Genomic DNA, 12,095 nt, shown 5'->3' on the forward strand with positions numbered 1-12,095 from the left:
TAAAATGCCTTGGGAGCAAGCACCCTGGATGCCACATCCATCATTTTGGGCTGCGTGGTGAGGCACCTTCTCCCTGTAGGAGGATGTTCTCTGCTCCTGCAACCATGGGCTGGGGTCAGAGTGGTGAACCAGGGGTTGCTGCTGTTGTTCTAGGTTGGAAATTGTTTCAACTTCTGGTGCTCTTCCATCCTGCCATATATGATTTGGGGGCCAAAAGGTATATCATCCCAGGCTACATCTAGTGCCGAACTCTGTGCATTGAAACCTAGCAATCCACTCACCACTAGCTTAGGCAGCAGCTTGCTCCACCAGCCATTTCACTTTGTATCAGAGAAGAAAAATAACAAAAAAAAAAAAGCTCCATTTGGAATGCCCCCATACCATGTGTAACGTTGCCATTTTAAAAAGAAAGGATGGAAAAACCCAGCCGCTGGCATTGGCCACATCCTTCTTTAACCCTTCGTGACGAGTTGTGCTTCTGCATAGACATGTGCCAGGAAGAGGCAGCTGAACTGAAATCTTGTAGAGAGTACCTGTACCTGTGTGTGCTTCTCCTGGCAGAAACCAGCTGGAGCAGGTGTCCCGTGGCTCAGGTGGCTCCTGTTAGGATGCTGTGCTAGTGCAGGAAGGATCTGGTGTGAATTTCCTTCTGGGTCTACCAATGGATTTATTTTATTTTAATTATTAGGCTTGTAAGATCAGAGATGGGACTGGGTTCCAGCAGCAGCAATCTCATTTCAGTTGCAGGATTATAGATGTGTCTAGGACCTTGGCATGTGTCTGCATGGCCCAGGGGCTCTGAAGCATCCCTCTGAGTTGCTGCCATGGCCAGGATGATCTGTGTCCGTGCACACAGCCAGAGCTACAGGCACAGAAAACCAACCTCTTGGACTCACAGAACAAAGGTGGGCCAAAAGCTCCTGTCTCAGGGCCATCAGGAAAATTCATTACACTTTCCTTCCTCAGTGTGCTACGCAGCCTTTCCTGGCAGGGCTCTGGGCCGTGCTGCCACAGGGCAAGGGGCTGATTTCTCACCTGCTGCCACGGCACCAGCAAGGCAGGAAGGTGAGCCCAGGTGAGTAAACGCTGATTCTTATTGAGCAAACTAGCACGGGTGAAGAAATAGCTCTTTGGCAGGAATGTTTTAAAGCAACATATATTAAAGGTTATTATGTAGTGAAATACTACAGTGGTGGGAACCGTGTGTGCTCACAACAGGCTGCGTCCTGTGAACCTCACAAGACAGCCAAGATTTCAGGGGCAAGAGGAACCTTTTTAAGCTGATTTCTAATAAAGCCAGGCTTACACAGCCATGATATCTGTCTCTCTCTGCCGACTTACTGTCTCCCTTGTCTCCTCAATAACTTTTGTCTCCATTAGGGTCAAAGACAGTGATGATCCCTCAAGGCCTGCAAACACTGGAAGCAGAGCTGGGGAGAGACCCAGGTGGGTGGACATTGGCCATGCAGCTCCTGGCTCTGCTAGGGCTGTGGCCATGACCAGCCTCCCTCTGGCTGCTCTGCCTGGTGGCTGATGCAAGCTCCCAGGGAAGGATTTCATCCTTTTCCCATGGGAATGACCTCTGCTCTTCTCCGCTTCCTCGTGGTGCCAAGACTGGTCCTCAAAGTCTACAACGTGGGTTTGTTTCACGGGTGACTTCCAGGCTTACTTAAGGTTCTGTTTTAAGCCAGGAGAAATATCGGTGGAGCCTGGCGCTGACGTGCTATCGCCCAGCTCTCGTGCTCTCAGGAAGCTGGTTATCAGACAGAATTTTAATGGCTCTTATGTGCTGTATGAAAGGCTAGCGGTATCAGAGGGAATTCTTAAACAGACTTGTTCTGAGCTTTACGTGATCCTTTTTTCGCCTCGCTGCAGAAACGTAAGCCCACGCTGTACGCCGCAGAGCAGCGTGGCTGATGGGCGCCCTGGGGACGTGGTGGTGGTGGCAGAAGCTGCCCCAGCAGCTGGCTCGGCTTGAGGAGTGAGTTTGCATCCTCTGCTTGCTGCCATAACCTCGCTCGTGGGTTCCTGAGAAGGGCCACACATTGCACTGCCCCTTGTCCTCTTGGCTGGAGACAAGAGGACAACTTGGTGGGGTTGCAGCTCAGCACGCAGCTTGGAGACTGAGTGCAGGGAAAGGCAGAGAAAGGAGATCAATAAATCTCAATAAGGGGATAAGTGAGACAGTGGCTTAAGGGGAAGATCCAGAGAGCTCGTAGTTATCATTAGGAGGGACAAGCAGTGATGTTTTATTGGCATATCTCATTAGAAAGTGCTGGGAGCTACTGGACTGGACAGTTGCTTCAAATGCCAGCGACCTCAGGGGAGCTGGATGTAAATGTTGTAATTGATATAAGGATGGAAGCTGCTGCACTACAAAGTGACATTTCGGATATTGTGGGAACAGGTGATGTGAAACATCCTCAGCGAGCTCTGTTTCCCTCCGCGTTCTTGACTCCTGTCAGAGGTGTGTGTTCGAGCTTTTTGCTGGGCAGATGGCTTCTGCAAATAGAACCGGCTTTGAAATACAAAGTTTTGCCGAATTCATTATACGCCTTCTGACTTCAAAGTCTTTGCACTTTCCTCCTTTAGTTTCAAATAGAGTCATGTGGCTGCTTTCAGGCCTGTTAGGTCGGAGACGGATGTCCTGGTGCATGTCACCATGTGCAGCAGCCCTGGGAGCGTCACCATGGCTGGCCCTCACCTCTGCCCACAGCTGGCCAGGAGCCACATGGTCCTGCACTTCCCTAGCTCTTGGGGGCTCTCCTTGTCAGGGACTTCCCTGGTTTGGCCCATTCCTGAGCCAGGGGACGGCCGCGTTAACCTGTCCCACCACCCTGGCCCTGGTAGGCCATGGGGCAGGCTGTGGCCTTCACCACTAGGGCTGCTCTGCCCAGCCGGGCAGTGGTCCTCCTCAGTGAGGTCTTCTCAATTGGGGAGCTTCTTTTCTGAGAGCAAGGAGCTTTATGAACTCATCTTTACATCACTTTATTTCAGATTCACCTGGAGCATGGTGGTATTTCTACCTGCACCTCAGCAAGTGGATGTCAGCAGTCAGAAGTTCCTGCAAGCATAAGGCTGTCTTCATTACTTTACTTTGCCTTATGTGCTTCACTTTGAAGGTTTCACTTTATGTTTTTTTGGATTTTGCTTCTCATTTTTTGCTTTTGAGGATGGGTTGGAGCTGTTCTAAGGAATGTCATTTGGAGAGCTTACTCTTTGTATCTGTTTGCTACACAGAGAAGTGACATTTTTTTGGCCAAAAGTGTTCTTGGAAAGAAAATGTCACTTTGTGAAACCTAAATGTCATTTTAGTCGAATTGTTCATGTAAAAAAAAAATCAAAAAGAGAGAGAGAAAAAAACAAGCGCCCAAACTTCAAAGCAGCTGAAGCACTCCTTTCAACATCTTCCGATTTGCCACAACTTTATTTCAAAATCCTTCAGGTTCATTTTGGATGTTTTTAAAGGCTCAAAGCCAAAATGTTGCAACCAAACAAAATGTTTGCTCCATTCTCTAACTATTTTTCCTTTTTTTTTTAATTTTATTTTTTTTAATAGAACTGGCATCAAACAGAAAATCTATTTTTGCCCTGCTCTGGTTGTCTACAGCATCTGGGAAGTTGGAGACAGTATTTGCTAAACTGAAAAGTATTTAGGGAGAAAAAGTTCTTCGTCTGTACCTTGCCTCTCAGCAGCTGGATCCTTTATGGATGCTCTAAAAGAGCAGTGCATTACGACTTTCAGCATTCCTCCATATACTCTTGCACTGAGAAGCTTTTGTGGGATTTTTGTCTTATCAGCAGTACGTTATAAAAATGTCAACTATTTCCAAGCCTTTAAAGTTTCATTGAAGGGACTCTTCTTAATTTCAGCCCTGGAGTCGATTTATGTGTGGTTTGATCATCTGTTCCTCCTTCCATACAGATGCTATCAACGTGGGCAGCAGAGCAGCCCTGTCACAGCAGATTAATGGCAGAATGTGGCGTTGCTTGTGGAAGCAAAGTAACTAAAGATGAACAGTGATGTTGTACCATATGAATAAACTCTGAAATCAAAATAATTTTTCTAAATGTTTCAGCATCCTAAGTACAAAGTAATAACCCTGTCAGGAACAATACTCGCTGCTCTCTCATCTGGATGTGATGGGAATTAGCTGCAGGTGTGCCAGTGGTGGGAAGCCAGCAGGCAGTTGCATGAAAGAAAAAAGCACACAAGTCCCTTGGTCGCAGTGCGGGGGTAGAAACCTAATCCTGCTTAGAAAACCAGAGCTGCTTCGAGTATAGCGTTTGGTTTGGTTTCCTCTTGAGAAAGATAAGGGAAAAAATGATAAATATATATATTTGAATATCAGACAAAACATGCTGTAGATTTTGATAGCAGATGGAGGCCAGGCTGGATGGGGCTTTGGCCAACCTGATCTAGTGGGTGGCATCCCTGCCTGTGGCAGGAGACATGGAGTTAGATGATCTTTAAGGTCCCTTCCAACCTGGGCTGTTCTATGACTCTGTGATGATTCCGTGATTGTACAGCGAACAGCCTGTGAAATCCGGAACTAGAGCAAGCAGGTATCGAATGGTGGATGGTGAGGAAAAGCTTGCTGAGCACTCCCCACCTTAGTACAAAATCAAGGAGGGTCAGAACTTCAGAGAAGGATGAGATTTATTGATATTCCTGTTCACCTCTCTGAAACAGAAATAATCCCAAGGCATTGCCAGGTTGGGAAGGTTACTTCTTGGTTTTTCAAATTTGTTGAACTGTTAACTTATAGATTTCCATGTGCATTCATTTTCAGAGGGGCCAGCCAAAAGATGCTTGATGTTGCAGAAATTGTGAAGATCTAGCTCTTCTTGGCTTTCTCAAGATGTGTGCTCAGAGTATTCAATTTTGGAAATGCTGTTTGCCGTTTCCTAGTTCTCCTCCAGGCTGGCCATGTCCACCTGCCAGCACTGCACCACAGCTCACGTGGTTTGTTCTCCAATGTGTAACTAAAGGTCTTTTCACCATTCTTGCTCCACACAGTCTGGGCCACGTAAACAAAACCCAGGAGTCTGGATCTTGCTGTTATGGGTGTTTTGGAACCCCTTCTAAATGCTTCTGCCGGTGTCTGCAGCAAAAGTTTTAATGCAGCAAAAAAGTGTTTATTGGGCTTTCTTCCAGAAGCTGTGAGAGGGGCACATTATGTGCTGGTGGATTATTTTACCAACTGAACAAATGTCATCGCTTTTACAAACAAGAAACTTGGACTATGGCAAGAGAAGTATTTCACTTTATAAATGAGTTCTGCGCATCCTGAGCAGGAACAGAGTGCCTTTGCTGTGCAGAGATGTTCAGATAGGTGCAGACAAAGCACCCCAGTATTTTTAATATGACAGACTTTAACTGCCCAGTATGGTGCATGTTTTTTTCCCTTTGGAGGAACTGGCTTTTAAACCAGCAGTTGAGATCAAGGGGAATATGTGAATACCTAGACTTGAGGGGAAAAAGAAATCTTTACAAAATCTTGTGTGGTTTTGGGCCACACAATTAAAAATTTGAATCCTTGACTTCTATCCCCTGCCCTCCCTTCTTCTTGTTGGTCTGGAGGGTGATTGGGCCGTTCCTGGTCTGTATGAGGTGATGTCTTATTGCAGTAAGAAGCCTAGTCTAGATATTTAGCGTTTCCATCTGCTGGCATGTCACTGGGGTTTTTCCTTTGCAGAGTGTGAATGTGTTGGGAAGGTGTCTTTAAGAAAGGTGCATTGAGGCTTCAAATTTAGTGTACAAGGAAGGAAGGTTTCACGTTAAAATGAAGTCTTCTGTTTCCATTTAGGAGATAATCTAAGCGCTGTGCTCTGACACTCTGGAAAAATCTCCTGGAAGCGGGTGAAGCACCCCTGTTGCGTACCCTTGTTATAAAAATGCACAGGTTGTGGTACAGTGGGAAAGAAATCAAGGCATTTTGGTTTGAGTATGGTAAGCGTGTTTTGCTTTCGTGGGCAGCTCTTCTAATGATTTAATCGGCATTGCTGGGTGATGACCAGGGTGTCATGCAGGAGCTGGAAACAGGCAGTTTCTCAACCACTAAGTGGCAAGTGGCTTTGGCCTGGCTTTTAGTGCAGGGGGGATTAAGCTGGTTCCTTCTGAAGCTGTCCTAGAAAAAGTTTAAATTATTTCCTAGGTTTGCCTGGTAACCAGACTACAAGAGATGTTAGTCTGAGTTTGCATGGAGGTAGGTTTGGGATTTCTCTTCCCTACTGTCAGCAAACAGGACAGTATTTTTCTTCCCAGACAGTTTTTAATTTTTAAAGCCGATGAGTGCCTTCATTTTGACAGAGTGTTAAACATCTACATGCACTGGTAGGGCGCCTCCTTCCTATCAAACTCAGATGTCTAATCTGCAAAAGTAACCCCCAAAACAACCTGAAAACAATTCTCTTCATATGCAAAAAGCATGGCCAAAAAAAACTTTCTTACTTCCGTGATCAAAGCAGGAAATATGTAGTTTGGTTTGTGTGATGGGGTTAGGTTTTCTTCCTGCCTGTAACATGGCTTCAGTCAGCTGCCAGCCAAGAGATATGTGTGGATTGTTCATCCCCCTGTGGATTTGTGGGAACACACACTAGGAGACCAGAGCAACATTGTCATAGTGCCTGCATTGATCTCACACTGTGTTTATGTGGACTCCAGCCATTATTCCTTTCTTCTCCAGCATCCAGAGGCTATAATGGATTGTTTTATACATAATCATGATAATACTTAGCTGTTGTATTGCATTTGTCAGGCATTTTATAGAGAAGGTCAGTGTAATTATTGCCATTTTGCAGCTGGAAAACAAAAGCAGAGAGACTTGAAGTGTTTTGCCCACATCCCTGAGTCTCACAGCAGCGATGGGGCTCAGAAGAGGAGAAACCCAGAGCAAGACCCTGGCTGCCATGTCCTGGCTCTGCTGCTCTTTTTCAAGCAGATAGGGCTGTGCAGGGTCCTGTGGCTGTGCCCCCATGGACAAATGGTGCTACTGCACCCCAGGCCCCCAACACGGGTGGCACTTTGTCTCCACAAGAGCACACGAAGGATACACACGGGTTAGTTTCCCCAGAAAACCTCCCAGACTAATTGCTTTGGTCCTCACAAGAGCTACACGGCAGTGGGCACAAAAGGCACAGGTCTCCCATCGCTGAGACTTGTCTGCAGCCTCTCAGGTGTCGGGGATGCCTGCTCTGACAGCTTATTTCTCCACTGAATCGTCACCTCTTTGCCTCTTTGGGCAGTGCTTCCTCTGGTGGCCCAAGGAACCATGTCCCATCCTTCCCCACCGCTCTCTGCCAGCCCAAAGGGGTTTGGGAACATGGTGGAGCTGCCCTGGACTTTCCCCAGCCTGCCTGCAGCTCCATCAGGAGGTGTAAGAAGACAGCTTCTTCCTAACGCTGAACCAAAAGCATAATGTGACCATGGGTCAAGGCCACGAGCTGCCACACTTGGCAAGCAAGAGATTTTTGCATGTTCTCAATCCGTGCAGAGCACATCTTGGTGAGTAAAACTCCATTAAAAAAAAAAAAAAATCACAAAATTAGTCTTTAATGGATGCACAGATGTTTTAGGCCCTAATCTGGGCCCCACCTTGAGCTGCTTGCAGTGGAAGCTTCACAGCTACTTATGGTTAATTTCCTGCCTGCCAGCCCTGCCCAGAGGGGACAGGAGCCCAGGATGAGTGTGTCCTTTGGCTTTTCCTTCCACAGCCTTGTACATGATAAAACCGTGTGTGTGCAGGCCAGCCCATTGCAGACCCTGCCTCGGGTGCTTGGAGTTGTTGCTTTTTCCCCCGATGTTGACCCCTCTACGGATGGCATCAGCCTGTGCCCCATGGCGAGGTACAGCAGGGCATCCAGCGGGGAGCTGTGGTGGTATCACCCTGCTGGGCAGCTGAGCTCCATCACAACCCTTCTCTAACTCCCCTTCTCAAAGCAAGAAGGGGAGAGAATACGATGGAAAAAAGGGCTCCTCTCCACGGGCTGCAGTTCCGGCCTGGGGCCTGCTCCTGCGGGGGCTCTCCATGGGCCGCAGCCTCCTCCAGGCCACATCCACCTGCTCCACCGGGGGCTCCTCCACCCATGGGGGGGCTGCAGCATGGAGATCTGCTCCATGTGGGACCCATGGGCTGCAGGGGGAGACCCTGCTCCACCAGGGGCCTCTCCACAGCCCGCAGGGGAACTGCTGCTGTGTGCCTGGAGCACCTCCTGCCCTCCTGCTGCACTGACCTTGGTGCCTGCAGGGCTGCTGCTCACTCCTCTCTCCCAGCACTGTTGCACAGCAGTTTCTATTTATTTATTTATTTTCTCCCCTTTCTTAAATCTGTTTTTCCAGAGGCCCAACCAATGTCACTCACTGGCTTGGCTCTGGCCAGCAGCAGGTCCCTTTAGAGCTGTCTGGAGCTGGCTCTGGTCTGCCACGGGGCTGCTGCTGGGCTCTGCTCACAGAGGCCGTCCTTGCTACCAAAACCTTGTGACGTAAATCCAGTACAGGAGCTTTAAAGGTTGCTTGTTGGGAAATGTTCTCTGGCAGGTTTTTAAATGAAATGCGAGCCATCTGAGAGCTTGTGAGGTAAAAAACCACTGCTTTCAGCCCTTCCCCCTGCCTCTGCAGTGCTTGCTTTCTGAGCCTTTAGGCAGCTGCAAATGCAAGAAATACTTGAAATTACAAAAATTGGAAGAGGCAGGTTGGTAGCTCATATTTCTTACAGTACATGAAACCCCAGCAGGTCACTGCCTGGGCAAGGTGGGTAAAACATAATCCCTGCACAGACCGTAAATAGTTTGCCTGATACCAGCAATGGGAGGGAAAGGGGGAGAAGGTGGAAAATGCAGGGATTTTGTGATGACTGGGGGCAGACATTTCCCACAAATATTTTATGGTTTGCTCACACCTTCGCCGTGTGTGAAGCCAGTGGTTAGTAATGACCGTACGACCCCTGAAAGCACAGTGACTCCATTTGGAAACTGCAGGAGGTTTGCAGTGGATGCCTGCTCCCATGTGGAGCCCGCTGCCCTCACGGGGCTAGTCCTCGGTTTTATTAAACGCATCGTGACCTTGTGCAACCGCATTCCCCACAAGGGCCGGCTGACCTTTCCCTCCCCATCTCACTGTAGCCTCCATCTCCTTGTCAGCAGGACCATGCAGCATCACATCGGGGCCCACAGAACAGCTGATGCACTTTGTGATGGAGTCGTGTTGCCTGCTGCTCTCTACAACTCATCTTGAAAACAGTAACAATATTCAAAAAACAAAGAAGAGGAGGTTTGTATTATATATTACTGTATTTGCTGTTTACATATTTTTTAAATGCAAATTTTTAGCAATAACGATCCCTTGTCTTTTCTTCGTATCTAGACATAATTTGTTGTTGAACCTGGTGCGCTACAGTGATGTAATTTCTCTGCGAGGAAAAGCACCAACAGCAATTATGAGTTTTTCTGGGGATAGTTCTTGTTAGTTTTGAGTCTTTTTTGGGGGCTGATTTATTTATAGTCATTTCAGCAGTGCTTTTGGTCAGTCGAGGAATGAGCAGAATGCTGTAATGTTAAAAAAAAAAAAAGCTTTAATCTTTTTTTTTTTTTTTTTTTTTTAAAGAAAACTACAAGGAAAACATACAAAGACGTTGCAAGTGCTAGAGACAAAGAAAACTGAAAGGCACAATAGTGCTCAGTTCCTAAAACGTACTCTCATGCAAAACTCTCTCTTTTTTTTTTTTTTTTTTTTTTAAGGGATGAGTTACTGGAATAAAAAACCCTCTTCACACTAAAATGACTTCTTTTGTGCACTTTTTCTGCGGTTTGCCTACAAACAGAAAGCTCTCTGGGAATTGTATTAGCCTCTTATCTTAATTGTGCTTTGAAGCCATGCAGGCGGTGGCTCATGAAGGCCTTCCAGAACCATTAAGAGGTGAGGATGGGTTTTCAGATAACTTCTGGAGGCTGTTTTTACCTTCCTTGGTTTATAAGAAAACCCTGGAGTGAGGAAAGTGGAGGACAGGGCTCACTTCCATCTCCCACCCTTCTCTTCATGCATTTGCCAGAGGCAAAGGTTGCTCTTCTCCAAACTGTACCCCTAAAATTGCATTTGCAACTGTGAATGAGCTACATTACCACAAAGAAAGGTATTTTAAACACATACAAAAGTATTGCTTCTAATCAGGACCAGCTCTTAAGTTGCAAGCAAGTACTAACAGACAGAAATCAATCCTGCTGGAGAGAGCAGTGGTGTTGCAAAGCACACTGGGGTCGAAGCGTGCTGCATCCAGCTCATCACCTCCTCGCAGCATCAGGTGCAGCAAGAGTGCTGGCATAAGTGTGGTTCTGCATCCTTGCAAGTAGCCAGAAAGACCCTGAGCATTCTCCTCTTTGACCGTCGTTCCTGAAACAACGAGTATTAATAGGTGGTGATGGATAGACAGGGAGAAGTGAGTACTTAAAAAGCAGAGTAAGCGAAGCCATTTCTATGCTAGATGTCCTCTCTACCAAAGACCAAAGGGTCAGCTAACTAAGAAGTTCCTACTGATCTCGAGCATCTTTGTTGCTTTGTATTTCACCTTTAAATTGTTTTCTCATCTACCCATGCATGCATCTCTTACGCAGGTTCTGTCTTGGGTGGGAATGGAAATTCCCACTGGCTGAGCATAGCCTTTCCCTGTCTCTGTGCTCAGGGAAGCCTGCTAGTCCTGTTTCTTTTAGTTCTGATCAAAACATAGCATGTAAGTATATTCTTACTGCACATAAAGCATGCAAACACTGCTGTGCTTTTGGGGAGTGGTGTAGTGACATTATGGGAAGCTGCTGGCTGGAGGATAACTCCATGTGTATCCTGCTTGGCTCTCTATGCTTTGAGTGCTGCCTAAAAGAAATGAACGTAGAGATATCTGTCCCGTCCACTAACAAAGGTTGGGAGCATCTTTTTATGCTTTACATTTGTAGGTCAGATGCTAGGAAGGCTGTTCCTAGCAGCACTGCGACTGAAACAGACCATGCAGGGAAGCTGTAGAGTCTTCATCATGTGTGGTTTGGGGGAAAGAAGAGACTAAAATCTGTCAGGATGGGTGTTGAGGTTGTAGTTGATCCTTCCTAAGAACCCAACACCTTGTAAGGACCGTAAGCATGGATGTGTTGGCTGTGCAGACCTCCAAGCCAAGCTGGTGAGCTGGCAGTAATGCTCTCCTCTGGTGGGGGAGTGAGGGCTGCAACCAAACGGCTTCCTCGGGGGCTTTGGCTCTGTCTCTGCATTGCTGTGTCTCTTCTCTCGCAGCCGCCAGCTAAAGAGCCATGAGGAACCAAGTGATCACAAAGTGCTCCTTCCCCTGGCATAACCTCACCACTTCTGGCAAACCACTGTTGAGAAACTTCCAGAGATGAAGACTGCATGTGCATCATTGTGATCAATAGCTACCAGTGGTCTTAGCCTCCAGAAATTTCAGATCTCTCTGAATTCATTTATGATTTTGGCATCCAAAACGTACCACAGACACGGTCTGCATGGTTTTGTTATCTATGATATGGTTTTGGCTGGCAGTTTCTCCAAGTGTCCCCAGTTAGCAGCTTCTCAGAAATCCTGTGGAATCGCTCCCCTCCCAGCCAAGCACGGGTTTCTACACCCCTGCCATGCTCCCTTCTCAGCACACAGGGGCATGGGCATGGCAGGAAGAAAGTTGGCAGGGCTTTGAGCTCAATGGGATGTAGGAGCTGTTACGTTTGCAGAGCAGAAGAGCGCAGCTGGGCTGGGCAGTCCTTCCTTCCCACCCACCCAGCGAGCTGGTGGCCTCGTCGTGCCACCCACCCCTGCTCATTTTGGTGCTGCACGTGGTCAAGAAGCAGCACCAGGAGTCTCCTCCACGAGCCCTCTTGTCTGAACGCTTGGCAGCTGTCACCCAAAGGCCTTGGGGGATGATGCTACCTGGGATGGCAGCACTCCTTTCCTTCAAATCTCTCCATCTGTGACGGGCAGCTTTGTGCAGGCTGCAGGCAAGCTGCAGCCCCAGAGGCTGCTTTGCCAGGGAGGTGCATTTCACACATGCTTTGCAGGTACAGGATCACAGCCTGGCTTTGTAAACGAACCCCCTGTGATCAGAAAC

The 12,095-nt window shown here is 47.5% G+C and overlaps 1 long non-coding RNA gene across 3 annotated transcripts in view; it reads left to right on the plus strand.

Moving 5' to 3' along the window:
* LOC137846666 (uncharacterized) overlaps positions 1–9,716 on the plus strand; it is a 35,694-nt gene extending 25,978 nt beyond the window's left edge. For 2 of the 3 annotated variants that reach the window (XR_011090601.1, XR_011090602.1), the window contains exons 9-13: positions 748–1,075; positions 1,381–1,446; positions 1,876–1,981; positions 2,998–3,122; positions 3,560–4,787. This is a non-coding gene — a long non-coding RNA (uncharacterized lncRNA). The other variant, XR_011090600.1, reaches the window with a different exon arrangement.
* The last annotated feature ends 2,379 nt before the right edge of the window (positions 9,717–12,095 follow it).

Source organism: Anas acuta, chromosome 1 (assembly GCF_963932015.1).
Source record: "Anas acuta chromosome 1, bAnaAcu1.1, whole genome shotgun sequence".
NCBI classification, from domain to species: domain Eukaryota; kingdom Metazoa; phylum Chordata; class Aves; order Anseriformes; family Anatidae; genus Anas; species Anas acuta.